Genomic DNA, 13,840 nt, shown 5'->3' with positions numbered 1-13,840 from the left:
TCCCTTAAACCCCAAAGTTATTCCATATGAGTCCACTATACCTTCCTATATGTGGTATCTACCTGCCGTTCCAAGTAAATTTGTATGTGCCAAACTCTAAACCTTCAAATAAACATTCTGTTTTGCATGCTTGAATAGGTCATATATCAACTAGGGCTGCCCTTATCTTCCGTGTTAGGTGGGTTATTCTCAAGAGGAGTGGACTCCGCTCCTCATTCACGAGAAAATGGCTAGTCACCGGGATGCCCAGTCCCATGCTTTATGCAAACTCAATCAAAATAATTGCAAGCAAAACTCCCCCTGGGACCCGTTGAATGTTGGAGGCACTCGTTGTTTTGAGCAAGCCATGGATTGATGCTTGTGGAGGAGGGGGAGTATAAACTTTACCATTCTGTTTGGGAACCGCCTATAATTTGTTTAGCATGGAAGATATCGTCATCTCTTACTTGTTATGTTGACAATGAAAGTATGCCGCTCAAAATATAATTTATCTCTATTTCAAAACCGAGCTCTAGCACCTCTACAAATCCCTGCTTCCCTCTGCGAAGGACCTATCTATTTACTTTTATGTTGAGTCATCACCCTCTTATTAAAAGCACTAGCTGGAGAGCACAACTGTCATTTGCATTCATTACTGTTAATTTATATCGGGTATGACTATGATTGGATCTCTTTTACCATGAATTACAATGTCTAGTCAGTCCTTGATCTTTGAAGGTGCTCTGCATTTATGTTTTGCAGTCTCAGAAAGGGCTAGCGAGATACCATCTTGTTATATCATATTATGATTATTTTGAGAAAGTGTTGTCATCGGAGATTTATTATTATGGCTTGCTAGCTGATTATGTTATTGATATGAGTAAACATGAGACCTGAGAATTATTGCAAATGTGGTTAGTTATAATCTCTGCTGAAAACCTGAATGCTGGCTTGACATAGTTACAACAACAAGAGCAAACAGAGTTTGTAAAAGTTTATCTTTTTCTCTTTCAGTTTGTCAACTGAATTGCTTGAGGACAAGCAAGGGTTTAAACTTGGGGGAGTTGATACGTCTCCGTCGTATCTACTTTTCCAAACACTTTTGCCCTTGTTTTGGACTCCAACTTGTATGATTTGAATGGAACTAACCCGGACTGACGCTATTTTCAGTAGAATTGCCATGATGTTGTTTTATGTGCAGGAAACAAAAGTTCTCGGAATGACCTTAAACTCCACGGGATGTCTTATAAAAAATAATAAAAAATCCTCGCCAAAGATGAAGACCAGGGGGCCCACACCCTATCCATGAGGGTGGGGGGCGCGCCCCCCTCCTGGGCGCGCCCCCCTACCTCGTGGGCCCCAGGAGACCCTCCGACGCCAACTCCAACTCCATATATTGGCTTTCGGGGAGAAAAAAATCGGAGAGAAGAAATCATCGCGTTTTACGATACGGAGCCGCCGCCAAGCCCTAATCTCTCTCGGGAGGGCTGATCTGGAGTCCGCTCGGGGCTCCGGAGAGGGGGATTCGTCGCCGTCGTCATCATCAACCATCCTCCATCACCAATTTCATGATGCTCACCGCCGTGCGTGAGTAATTCCATCGTAGGCTTGCTGGACGGTGATGGGTTGGATGAGATTTATCATGTAATCGAGTTAGTTTTGTTAGGGTTTGATCCCTAGTATCCACTATGGTCTGAGATTGATGTTGCTATGACTTTACTATGCTTAATGCTTGTCACTAGGGCCTGAGTGCCATGATTTCAGATATGAACCTATTATGTTTTCATGAATATATGTGAGTTCTTGATCCTATCTTGCAAGTCTATAGTCACCTACTATGTGTTATGATCCGGCAACCCCGAAGTGACAATAATCGGGACCACTCCCGGTGATGACCATAGTTTGAGGAGTTCATGTATTCACTATGTGCTAATGCTTTGTTCCGGTTCTCTATTAAAAGGAGGCCTTAATATCCCTTAGTTTTCAATAGGACCCCGTTGCCACGGGAGGGTAGGACAAAAGATGTCATGCAAGTTCTTTTCCATAAGCACGTATGACTATATTCAGAATACATGCCTACATTACATTGATGAATTGGAGCTAGTTCTGTGTCACCTTATGTTATGACTGTTACATGACGAACCGCATCCGGCATAATTATCCATCACTAATCCGGTGCCTACGAGTTTTCCATATACTGGTTCTCGCTTATTTACTTTTCCATTGCTACTGTTACAATCACTACAAAATACCAAAAACATTACTTTTGCTGTCTTTACTTTTGTTACCGTTACCACCACTATCATATTACTTTGCTACTAAACACTTTGCTGCAGATACTAAGTTTTCATGTGTGGTTGAATTGACAACTCAGCTGCTAATACTTGAGAATATTCTTTGGCTCCCCTTGTGTTGAATCAATAAATTTGGGTTGAATACTCTACCCTCAAAAACTGTTGCGATCCCCTATACTTGTGGGTTATCAAATATCAATCCTAATTAGGGTGTGCAGGACCAAATAATTAATATGCCACTCTGGGAAGAAAACTTTAAACCATACCAGCGATTGTGTTCACATGGTACAATTGTTTGCCCTGTCATATTCCTCTCATCATTACACAAAAAAAGGACTCCCATAGTCTCACATATGTACTCGGGATGCTGCAAGAAGCAACAAACAACCAACAAAAAGATAAATTTGCATATGTACCTATTGAGAGACAACATACACATTTTTTTGGATGATAATTTGAATGTTGTACAAAATTCAAGAGAAATTCTCCTCCACCATACAGTGCTCGCTACATTACTTCATTGCACATGTACTCTGCACTGGAGCTATTGACTGCAGGAATTAATCTGATCTTAAGGTCGCCAACAACATCAATCAGCCATGACAGACAACACTACAGTGCCCAGTCTTAAAACTCTAAGCTACAAACTGCAACAGAGGACATGAGACAATACGGTATCTGGACCAACAACGGTCATGTGGAAGCAGAGATATCAAATCATATTTTTTGTCAGATTTTCCAATAAAACCAGTCAAAGGGTGCAAACTTTGTTCCTTTAGGTGGACTGAATAAACCATATAACCAAGGCCATTAGCTCATCCATAACTTCTAGAGAGAAGAATAAGCTTACCCTGTACACACATCAGTTCATGAGAATAAAAAAAAGGAGAAGATAGATATACACATATAAACAGTGCACTGGTCAATAATGAGATGAAGAAAAAAGCCACAAGAAGACCAAGGAAAGAGAAAGTGCAAAACATCATGTTGCTCTCCTCGTCGGGCTGCTACTTCACCCTGTCGTTGGCCTCCTCACCCTCCGCTGCATCTCCCCCCAACGCAACCAAGAGTCATCTCGAGATGGAAGAGAAGCTGAGATCGGACAGACCAAGACGCCAGCCAAAGCGCGCACAAAGTGATCCTCCGTCCGTTCTCTGTCGCCGATGTCGATTACGGCCTCCATTGCGTGGGGGCCTTACCACTGACTATCCCTTCAGCCCGTGCCATGGCATTCGGCGACCTACTGGGCATCGAGCGCGTGGGGCCGCTCATGGACGCCGCCGACGACGCTAGGCTCCCGCTGCCGCGCCCTTTCTTCTTTCCTCTATCCGATGAGCAGTAGTGGGCACTTACACGGACACGCCAAACGTCATCAGCATGATCCCGCGATGGCCGAGACTGGCCGCATCCGTCGCGACCGGGCTTGCTGCGCCACCGTCGAGCCCCAAAGGAGGCCAGATCAACGTGCCTGAGCCAGCTTGGATTGGCCCCTCCCATGGCAGTTCGCCATGGCTACCGGCCCTGCTCACCGGACCCCGTGGTAGGAGATGCGCGGGTGGACAACCGGGCAAGATGTGGGCGCGCGCGGGCGGTGCATCGGGATTCAGGAGGAGTATGTGGTCTGCGGCGCGATGGGAGCTCGGGGCGTTGGACGACAATGGTGAGAGGAATGAAGAGGGGTGGGCCTGAGCAAGCGACAAAGTCATCGACGGTGCTCGGGACGGAGCAGCACCCAACGACAGGCGACCATGCGGCCGGAATTGGGGATCGTCGGTGGGAGGTGGGGTTTGGGATTGACAAGGATATCGAAGAAAACGAAATACGTTGACTTATGGATAGCGATGCTGGGACTGCAGGTTCTATTTTCGAAATGCAAAGGGACTTTTTTATAAAAATGCCATGACGGTGAACCCGGAGACCCAGTCCGTGCTTTATTATTAGGGAGAGATAGGAATGAGTTCACTCTTACTGTAATTGATTCTCATGCCAGAGATGTTCTCAAAGCAAGATAGAACCATTTCAGATTCATGGAATGATCTAGGTTCTTGTCCAGGAATAGGATGGTGTCATCTGCATATTGAAGACAAATAATCCCTCTAGGACAAACCTCAGGACACAAGCCTTTAATCAGGCCATGGTCAACTGCTTTCATCAGCATCCTAGTGAGTACATCAACTACAAGGTTAAATAACAGAGGGGAAATTGGGTCCTCCTGCCTCAAACCTTTTCTAGTAAGGAATAAGTCACTCTCAGTGTTGTTTAATTTGACCCCTAGTGACCCTCCTCTGGTGATCTGCAGGATCCAGTGGATCCATTTCTCCCCAAAGCCTCTGTTTCTAAGGAGTTCTTCAAGGAATTCTATGTTCACTTTATCAAAGGCTTTTTCATAATCTAGCTTAGGGACTAGACCCTGTCTTTTACTAGAGTGGACAGAGTGCAGCACCTCATGTGCTGTGACCACACTCTCCAGGATATATCTACCCTTCAAAAAGGCAGATTGATTGCTGGCTACAAGTCTTTGCAGAATAACAGCAAGTCTATTAGTGAGTACTTTGGTGAAAATTTTAAATCTAGAATTGAGCAGGCTAATAGGTCTAAATTTCTTCATGCTAGAAGCATCAGCTTCTTTTGGGATCAATGAACTTTTTTTCAAATTTAATGAACTTTTTTTCAAAATTGATGAATAATTGTTCATATTCGTGAACTCTTTTTGAAATTTATGAACTTTTTTTCAAAATTCACGAACATCTTTTTGAATTCACGTTTCTTTTGTGATTTCTTTGGTTTTTCAAAAGACTATGAAAAACCGGCCGTTTTTTTCCGGACCCACTATAGAAAGAATCGGAAAAGGCGATACAGGTTCGCGTGATGGCATCCCGCGTGAGCGCCATATTGGGCCAGCCTGCTGTCATCCCCGCGTGAGCGCCAGCTTCGCAATTGGGCGCTTAAAGCGCTGACGAGGAGGACTCCTCGATTTTGGGGTGATGACTAGTATATTTTTCGTTTTGGGCCGTTTTTTCACAGCTAGCACGGGCCCATGGCTCTCTCGAACTGGGCCTGTTCCTCAATTCCCCGAATGAGCCTTTCCGAGTCCCCCTATCCACACAACGCGCCTCTCCCGATCGATCCATCGAGACGATCTGATGGAAGTGCGGCGCCGCCGCACGAAGACGGAGGCTAGCGGGGTTGTCTCGTTTGATCGCTTTGTTTCCTACCCGATGGCACATCCCATAGCAGTGCTCACATGAAGAATTTCCTTATGGTACAGCAAGCCGCCTGCGCACGTCATCGGAAGAAGGTACCTTCTCTGATGCTCAAACTTTATATAGCTCCTGCTTCGGCTCTGATGGATAGCAGTTCATTGTTGAAATTATACAGTGTTTTGGTTTTCAGAACAATTGGATTCGATGCACAGCTCTGGTCCTTTCTTCTGCTATTATAAGGGTCATGGTGATTGGTGAATAGACGTTTGGGTGATTCAATCTGGCAGGCTTCTTCAAGAGGTTGCTAAATGCCAAGTTTTGGCAGTGCAAGGCGTCCAGTTATGACGGACTGCTAGTTTTACTTCGCCACGACACCATCCTGTAAGTACTTTTTCCTAATCTTAAATCTTAACTAGTACAAATGCCCGTGCGTTGCACCGGGCGAAAAAAAAATATAACCTACTCCACGTGCCATTATTCAATATTTTTTAATTCAATTTTGGCAAACGTCAGAAATTATTTTAAAAAAAATCAAATGTATTATTATTATTATTTATACATGGCAAGTGGAAGGAGATAATGATGAACTCACCCGATGGCTTGGTGTCTTTGCTCTCAGTGTGATGCTAGCGAAGGAGACATTCTGATGACTCGTTGTCTTTGGTGTCAGTGGTGATGCCGGCGAAGCTATGTGCAAAGTTGAGTTGCTATGTAGCTTATTTGAGCAAAGATTTCGTACGTTATAAGGGTGTTGTATATGTATGTGTATATCTATATAGTAAATGTGCCCGTGCTTTGCTACAGGTGGTTGTCTGGACCATGGACACAGATGGTCAAGAAGTGACTATGCCTTCAGTTACTGCGCTCGTTTGGGAGAGTTGTAGTTGGATAGGGAGTGTCGTGGTACTAAGTCTGACAGTAAAATGGGGGGTAGGTATGGAGAGGCAAGATTCTAGCTATGGAGCAGTTGTACAGACCAGGGATTTACGAGTTCAGGCCCTTCTCAGAAGAAGTAACAACCCTACGTCTCGGAGCCCGGAGGCGGTCGACTGAATTATATGTGTATGTGTTACAGGGGTGCGAACCCTTTACACTGAGGAGGGGGTGGCTTATATAGTGTCTGCCAGTCCCCTTCGGCCCTCAGTTATGCAGGGTTTAAAGTACATAAAGGATGGGAGTTACTGGTAACGTCCCACAATGAATGTCATCATGGCCATAAAGACTACTTAATTACAGACCGTTTGGATACAGAGTGGCTCTTGATCTCCTGGTAGTCGAGTGAGTCTCCATGGTCGAGTGTCTTCGAGTCTGTCGAGTGGCCTTCCTCTTGGTCGACTGGAAGGCAGCTTCTTCTGTGGATGTCCTTGGGGAGGGTACCTAGGATAGGCCTGTGACCCTACCCTAGGTACATGACTTCATCATTAGCCCCCGAATGGATCGAGGTTTGAATGAGGAAGGAGTTGATAATCTTTCCGACCTGTTTTTGTGTTCTGAGCATGTCTCATCCTGGATCTACGACCTTTTTTAATGATGGCATCAACTTTTCTTTCAGTCGCCTTGATCCATTCTTTTCTTCTGTCGAGTGAACTTTTGCACTTGGTGAACTTCCGAGTGACGGATCGTAGGAAATCTACCGTCTGACAGGTTGCTCTGCCATTAGCGGATTTTGTGGGATCTGAATTTTGGGAAGCGCGCGAAGCGGGGTGGACCGCGGTACTCGGATGGGATAAGGCGTAGACGCCTCGATTCCCGCGCCGCCTTTTTTGCCACGTATCGCGCGCGCGACTGTTTCGGGATTTGACAGGATCGCCCGGGCCTACCTGTCAGCCACTCGGAAGCGACCCTATATAAGGCGCCGGGCGAGGGTTTTTGAACAGTGCCTCTCCATTCCCCTCTCTGCCTTTTTCACCTCTGCCTGCTGTGCCCGCCTTTGCTTCCGCCCATCCACTCCTCGCGCGCTTCGCCGGCGACAATGGTGAAGGACAAGACGGCGGCCTTGGAGCGCGCGAAGAAGGCGACGGCGACGGCGAAAGCGAAGGGGAGAGCGCCCAGTCGGGGCGGATCTTCGTCGAGGTCTCGCCTGCCGCAAGGTTGGGTCCAAGGGGATTGGATCTGCTCGACCATCACGCAGGCGGATCTCGACGACCTGGCCAATGAGGGACTGATCTCTCATGGGTCAGCAAGACTCCCGGGGACCGAGTGGCAACCGCAGCCACAGGAGGGTGAGTGTGTTCTCCTAGCCACTCACGTAGATCGCGGATTCTCCTTGCCACCGAGTCTTTTCTTCCGAGGGTTTCTGAACTTCTTTGGGGCGCAACTCCACCATTTCACTCCCAATTCTATTGCCTATCTTGCTGCTTTCGTGTCCATGTGCGAAAACTTCCTGGGTCGTCAACCACACTGGGGTCTATTCAAGCACATATTCACCTGTCGCTCACAAACGGTGAAAAAGGCGAGTCCAGATGATGATAGGACTAAAGTGATCCAGATGTGCGGGGGTCTTGGAATCCAAGTGAGGAGTAAGAGCGCCTTTCCGGCCATGACCCTTCCCGACTCGGTTAGAGGGTGGCAGTCGACCTGGTTCTACTGCCAGGACGAGTCGACGCCGGGGCAGTCGACTGGTCTCCCTCCATTCTCCATGGACCGAGTGAACAAGCCGTCTTCTCTGAAGGTGCTCCCGGAGGAGAAGGCTCAGGTACAAATGCTGATGGAACGTGTAGTTCAGCTCATTCGGGATGGAGTGACTGGCATGGACCTTCTGGAGGTTTTCCTTCAATGACGAATCCAACCGCTCCAATACCGAGGCCACCCGATGTGGCTATACTGCGGCACCGAAGATACCACTCGGGTCCATCCAGAAGCGGTCAACGACGCCACACTGGAGAGGTGGATGGCCACCATCACGGGGAATAAGGATAACCCTCGAGGGGCTAGGAGGATCCCACCACTTGACCATACCTACACACCGGACACGGTATGACCACTTATCCTCGATTGTGATCTTGCTTGATTCATTCTGCTTCACTGCGAATTGGTCGATTGACCTTTGTCTTGTTTTGTTGTCTGTCAGGCCACCACTGAGTTGTATTCGATGCCCAATGGAGCGCAAGCGCCAACCGAGGAGGAGGAAGGAAGTGGGGGCGAAAGCCCGGAGGAGTGGGATTCGGATGCGGATGGCGATGATGAAGATGACGACTCTGGCGAGTAGGAAGAGGAGGAGGAGGAGGAAGTTGTACCTCCTCGTTCAGAAAGGCGCTCGAAGCTTGTCCATGATCCTGCAGCCGAGCGTGGTAAGGGGGTTGCGCCCGTCACGCAGTTGACTAAGCGTCCTCGGATGACTTCTCCGGTGCCGACTGAGAAAGCTCCGAAGCAATCTCGAGTGGCGCCGTCGAAGCCGGCGAAGGTCTTGCCGAAGATGAAGATGGCGATCCCCACTATCTCAGGGTAATGGTGTAACTTGAGTTTTTCCGTTTCACATGAATTTATTCTTGGCCGACTCATGAGCTGATCGACTAACTTCTGGAGCTGCAGTGCTGCTACTTTCGATACCTCGGCCAGGGCTGAAGATCACGAGATGGAAGATGCTGCAACTTCAAAACCTGGTATGACTTTTGTAGCTCCGTCTTCAGTCGGTCGGCCCTTTGTCTCTAATTTTGATTCTTTTTTGTAGCTCCACCTAACGTCGTTATTGACCTTCCTGACGACGATGACGAGGAACCATTGAGGCAGAGGAGGAACAGGAAAACATCTGCTGGCAAGGCGACTCAGGACGTGTCAGCGCCCGAGACGTTGATCGTGGAGGGAGACAATGCCACTCGGCCTACCGTATCCTTTGTGGTGCCGCTGACGAGTGCTCGCCCTTCTTCGTCGAGTGCTGCTCAGCCTTCACTTTTCTCGACCCACCACGTCCCAGAGGATCAAGCTAGTGCTGCTAAAGAAGCAATACGCCAGGCGGGGGTCATGATGGAGCAAGTGAAGGCAATCCGAGACGCCAGTCAGGCAACTTATGACGTCAGTTCAGCTCTTCAGAGTAACGTTCAGGTCAGTCGGTCACCGCCTGCTCTGTTAGGATATGATATCTGAAAATCCTTCTCTCTGAAAATTTTAGTATCTATCATACACCCACTGGGTGTGTTGATTGAAATTCTGGATTAGTGGGGGCACGCTGAGTGCACCCACTGGGTGTAGTCCCCAAGGCTATGGTAGACTGCTGGCAGTCGACCATAGTCTTTATGTCTTAAGCTTTTTCTTTACTCGATCAGGTCGAATGGATTGATAGACCGGTGGGGGCACGCTGAGTGCACCCATTGGGTGTAGTCCCCGAGACTGTGGTCGACTGCTGGCAGTCGACTTCAGTCTGAAGATAACCTCTCTTTTTTTTGCTATTTGTTGGTCGACTGATCGACTCTAACTGATAGAACAAGTGGGGGCACGCTAAGTGCACCCATGGGTGTAGTCCCCGAGACTATGGTCGAATGTTTATATTCGGCTGTAGTCTTAGAGACGCTATGATTTTACCTTAGTCACTCGGAAGTGAGCTGTCTTTGACCTCTGTCAATTGGTTCTTTGCAGAAATCTTGCGAGCTTGCAGCTCGTTACACTGAATTGGAGAGAAAGCAAATCCAGCTCGAGCTTGATCTGAAACTGGTCCAGGAGAACTTCGCGAAGTCGGAGGAGGAAGCAAAAGGTATGTTTGGTGAGAACCTCGACGACTGCTTTTGCCTCTCGTTTGTTTCCGAGTCTGATCTCACTGTGACTTTGCAGACAAACTAAGGGATGCTCTGAAGAAGAAAGACCTTGACTTGGTTGAGATGCAGAAAGCGGCTTTAGAGAAGACCAAGCTCGCAGATGAGAAGCTGGCTTCAATCACCAAGCTTGAAGAAGAAAATACCAATCCGAAAGCTGCTCTTGATGCGGCCAATAAGGAAGTCAGTCGATTGAAGAGTGACAAGATTGCCTTGAATGACAAGGCCAGTGAGTTGGTGGGAAAGAAGAATGATCTGGAGGCTTATCTGGGAGGACTCGCAAAGAAGTTATTCCTCATGCTTGAAGGTAATCTTTTGTGTCAAATAGACATTTTAACTTTGATCTCTCCATCCGACTGTTGTCTTGACTCTGGGGTTGTGCTTGCAGAGTTCTGCCAGAACTTCGAAGAAGAGACTGGTCGACTGGAAACAAACCTGGATCCCATCAACTCTCCTGTGAAAGATGAAGTGGCCATGAATGTGCTCCGACTCGAATCTCATGTTGCCGCTGTTGTCGACTATCTCGCGAAGCTGAAGGTTGCAACTTCCCGTATCGACACAACACTCTGGCCAAGAGAGACGCTTCAGAACGACCTCGAGTCTCTGATGACTCGACTGAACGAGGTCCCAAGTCGAGTGCAAGAGTGGAAGAAGTCTTCTGCCAGGTGCGGTGCGGATGTTGCTCTGTCTCTGGCTCGCGTTCACTTCAAGGAGGCGCGAGAGGACAAGCTGGCGGCCCTTAAGGTGGCTAATACCAAGAAGCATGATTTCCGATCTTTCATGGAGACCTTCATCGCCACTGCCACTCGGATTGCAGATGGAATCGACCTGGATGAGTTTGTTGCGCCTTCCAGCCCTCCGCAGGAGGGGTAAAAAACTTCTGTGCTTGATACTTTAAATTTGCCTCGGTATGCCGAGTGATTTTTGTAACTGATAAACCTTAACAGGCTTAGCGCCTGAGCACTTTCGGTTCCGTTAGGTGTTATCTGAACTTGGATTCGACGTTAAATACGTTTGCATTTGGTTTGAGGTGTCTTTTGCAGGATAGGGCGAAGCGCTTATTGCAATCGACTTGCTCCTCAACACACTTAGGCGAGCACTGGGCTGCAGCTAAGCCCCCGAGTGGGAGGTCTGCTCTCCACTCGGTAGGATTTTCAAAAACTTAGGCGAGCGCTGGGCTGCAGCTAAGCCCCCGAGTAGGAGGTCTGCTCTCCACTCGGTAGGATTTTCAAAAACTTAGGCGAGCGCTGGGCTGCAGCTAAGCCCCCGAGTGGGAGGACTGCTCTCCACTCGGTAGGATTTTCAAAAACTTAGGCGAGCGCTGGGCTGCAGCTAAGCCCCCGAGTGGGAGGTCTGCTCTCCACTCGGTAGGATTTTCAAAAGCTTAGGCAAGCACTGGGCTGCAGCTAAGCCCCCGAGTGGGAGGTCCGCTCTCCACTCGGTAGGATTTTTGCGGTGTGCCTCTGCAGAAGAAGACATCAATCGACCTGTACCTCATCCTCCTTGCGGAGCACGCATTATACTTGTGGCGTAGCTCGGAAGGAGAGGGTAGCAGTCGACCCGCACCTCGTCTTCCTTGTGGAGCGCACGTTGTACTTGTGGCGTAGCTTGGAAGGAGAGGGTAACAGTCGACCTGCACCTCGTCCTCCTTGCGGAGCGCACGTTGTACTTGTGGCGTAGCTCGAAAGGAGAGGGTAGCAGTCGACCTACACCTCGTCTTCCTTGCGGAGCGCACGTTGTACTTGTGGCGTAGCTCGGAAGGAGAGGGTAGCAGTCGACCTGCACCTCGTCCTCCTTGCGGAGCGCACGTTGTATTTGAACTTAGGCGAGTGCTTGGACTGCAGCTAAGCCTCCGAGTGGAAGGCTGGCTTACCACTTGGTAGGATTTTGTTTAACTTAGGCGAGTACTTGGACTGCAGCTAAGCCTCCGAGTGGAAGGCTGGCTTACCACTTGGTAGGATTTTGTTTAACTTAGGCGAGTACTTGGACTGCAGCTAAGCCTTCGAGTGGGAGGCTGGTTCACCATTCGGTAGGATTTTGTTTAACTTAGGCGAGTACTTGGACTGCAGCTAAGCCTCCGAGTGGGAGGCTGGTTCACCACTCGGTAGGATTTTATTTAACTTAGGCGAGTACTTGGACTGCAGCTAAGCCTCCGAGTGGGAGGCTGGTTCACCACTCGGTAGGATTTTGTTTAACTTAGGCGAGTACTTAGACTACAGTTAAGCCTCCGAGTGGGAGACTGGTTCACCACTCGGTAGGATTTTGTTTAACTTAGGCGAGTACTTGGACTGCAGCTAAGCCCCCGAGTGGGAGGCCGGCTCACCACTCGGTAGGATTTTAAAGTACTTAGGCGAAACGGATTCGCAGCTAAGCCCCCGAGTGGGAGGCTGGCTCACCACTCGGCAAGGATTTTTTTTTACAAACTTAGGCGAAACGGATTTGCAGCTAAGCCACCCACTGGGGGGAAATTTTATTGAACCAACAAAAGTGACAACAATCACTGGGAAAATTATAACACTATTGTCTTTTGAAAAATGAACTACCGAAGTGCTTTTATTACATTTCCGAGCGGCTACTTAAGTGTAAAAGGGGCGGAGTAGCTTCGCGTTCCAAGCTCGGGGCTCGTCGATCTTGTGCTCGACGTTGTAAAGACGGTACGCTCCATTGTGGAGAACCTTGGTGACGATGAAGGGACCTTCCCAAGAAGGAGCGAGCTTGTGTGGTTTCTGCTGATCCACTCGGAGAACCAAATCTCCTTCCTGAAAGGCTCGACTCTTCACATTTTTGACGTGGAAGCGACGCAAGTCTTGCTGGTAAATGGTCGATCGGATCAGAGCCATCTCCCTTTCTTCCTCTGGAAGGTCGACTGCATCCTGCCGTGCTTGTTCTGCTTCAGCTTCGGTGTAGAGCTCGACTCGAGGGGCGTTGTGAAGCAGGTCACTCGGCAAGACCGCTTCAGCTCCGTTGACCAAGAAGAACGGAGTCCTCCCAGTCGACCGGTTAGGCGTGGTCCTTAACCCCCAAAGCACCGAGGGAAGTTCGTCGACCCACGCTCCAGCCGCATGCTTGAGATCACGCATCAGTCGGGGTTTCAAATCTTTGAGAATCAAGCCATTGGCTCGTTCAGCTTGTCCATTCGACTGAGGATGGGCGACTAAAGCATAGTCGACTCGTGTACCTTGAGATGTGCAGAACGCTCTGAACTCCTCGGAATCGAAGTTCGACCCGTTGTCAGTGATGATGTTGTGCGGGACTCCATATCTGAATATCAACTCTCTGATGAAGCTGACCGCAGTGCCGGCATCAAGGTTCTTGATGGGTTTAGCCTCAATCCACTTGGTGAACTTGTTGACTGCTACCAACACATGAGTGAAACCGCTTCTGCTTGTTCTCAAAGGTCCAACCATATCCACCCCCCATACTGCGAAAGGCCAGACGAGTGGTATGGTCTTTAAAGCTGAGGCGGGCTTGTGTGACATATTGGAGTAAAATTGACATCCCTCGCACCCGTCGACTATCTCCTTTGCCATTTCATTCGCTCTTGGTCAGTAAAATCCGGCTCGGTATGCTTTGGCCACGATGGTCCGAGAGGACGCATGATGGCCACAGGTCCCCGAGT

The sequence above is a fragment of the Triticum dicoccoides genome, chromosome 2B (genome assembly GCF_002162155.2).
Source record: "Triticum dicoccoides isolate Atlit2015 ecotype Zavitan chromosome 2B, WEW_v2.0, whole genome shotgun sequence".
NCBI classification, from domain to species: Eukaryota; Viridiplantae; Streptophyta; class Magnoliopsida; order Poales; family Poaceae; genus Triticum; species Triticum dicoccoides.
Note: the sequence above shows the minus strand (reverse complement) of the source record.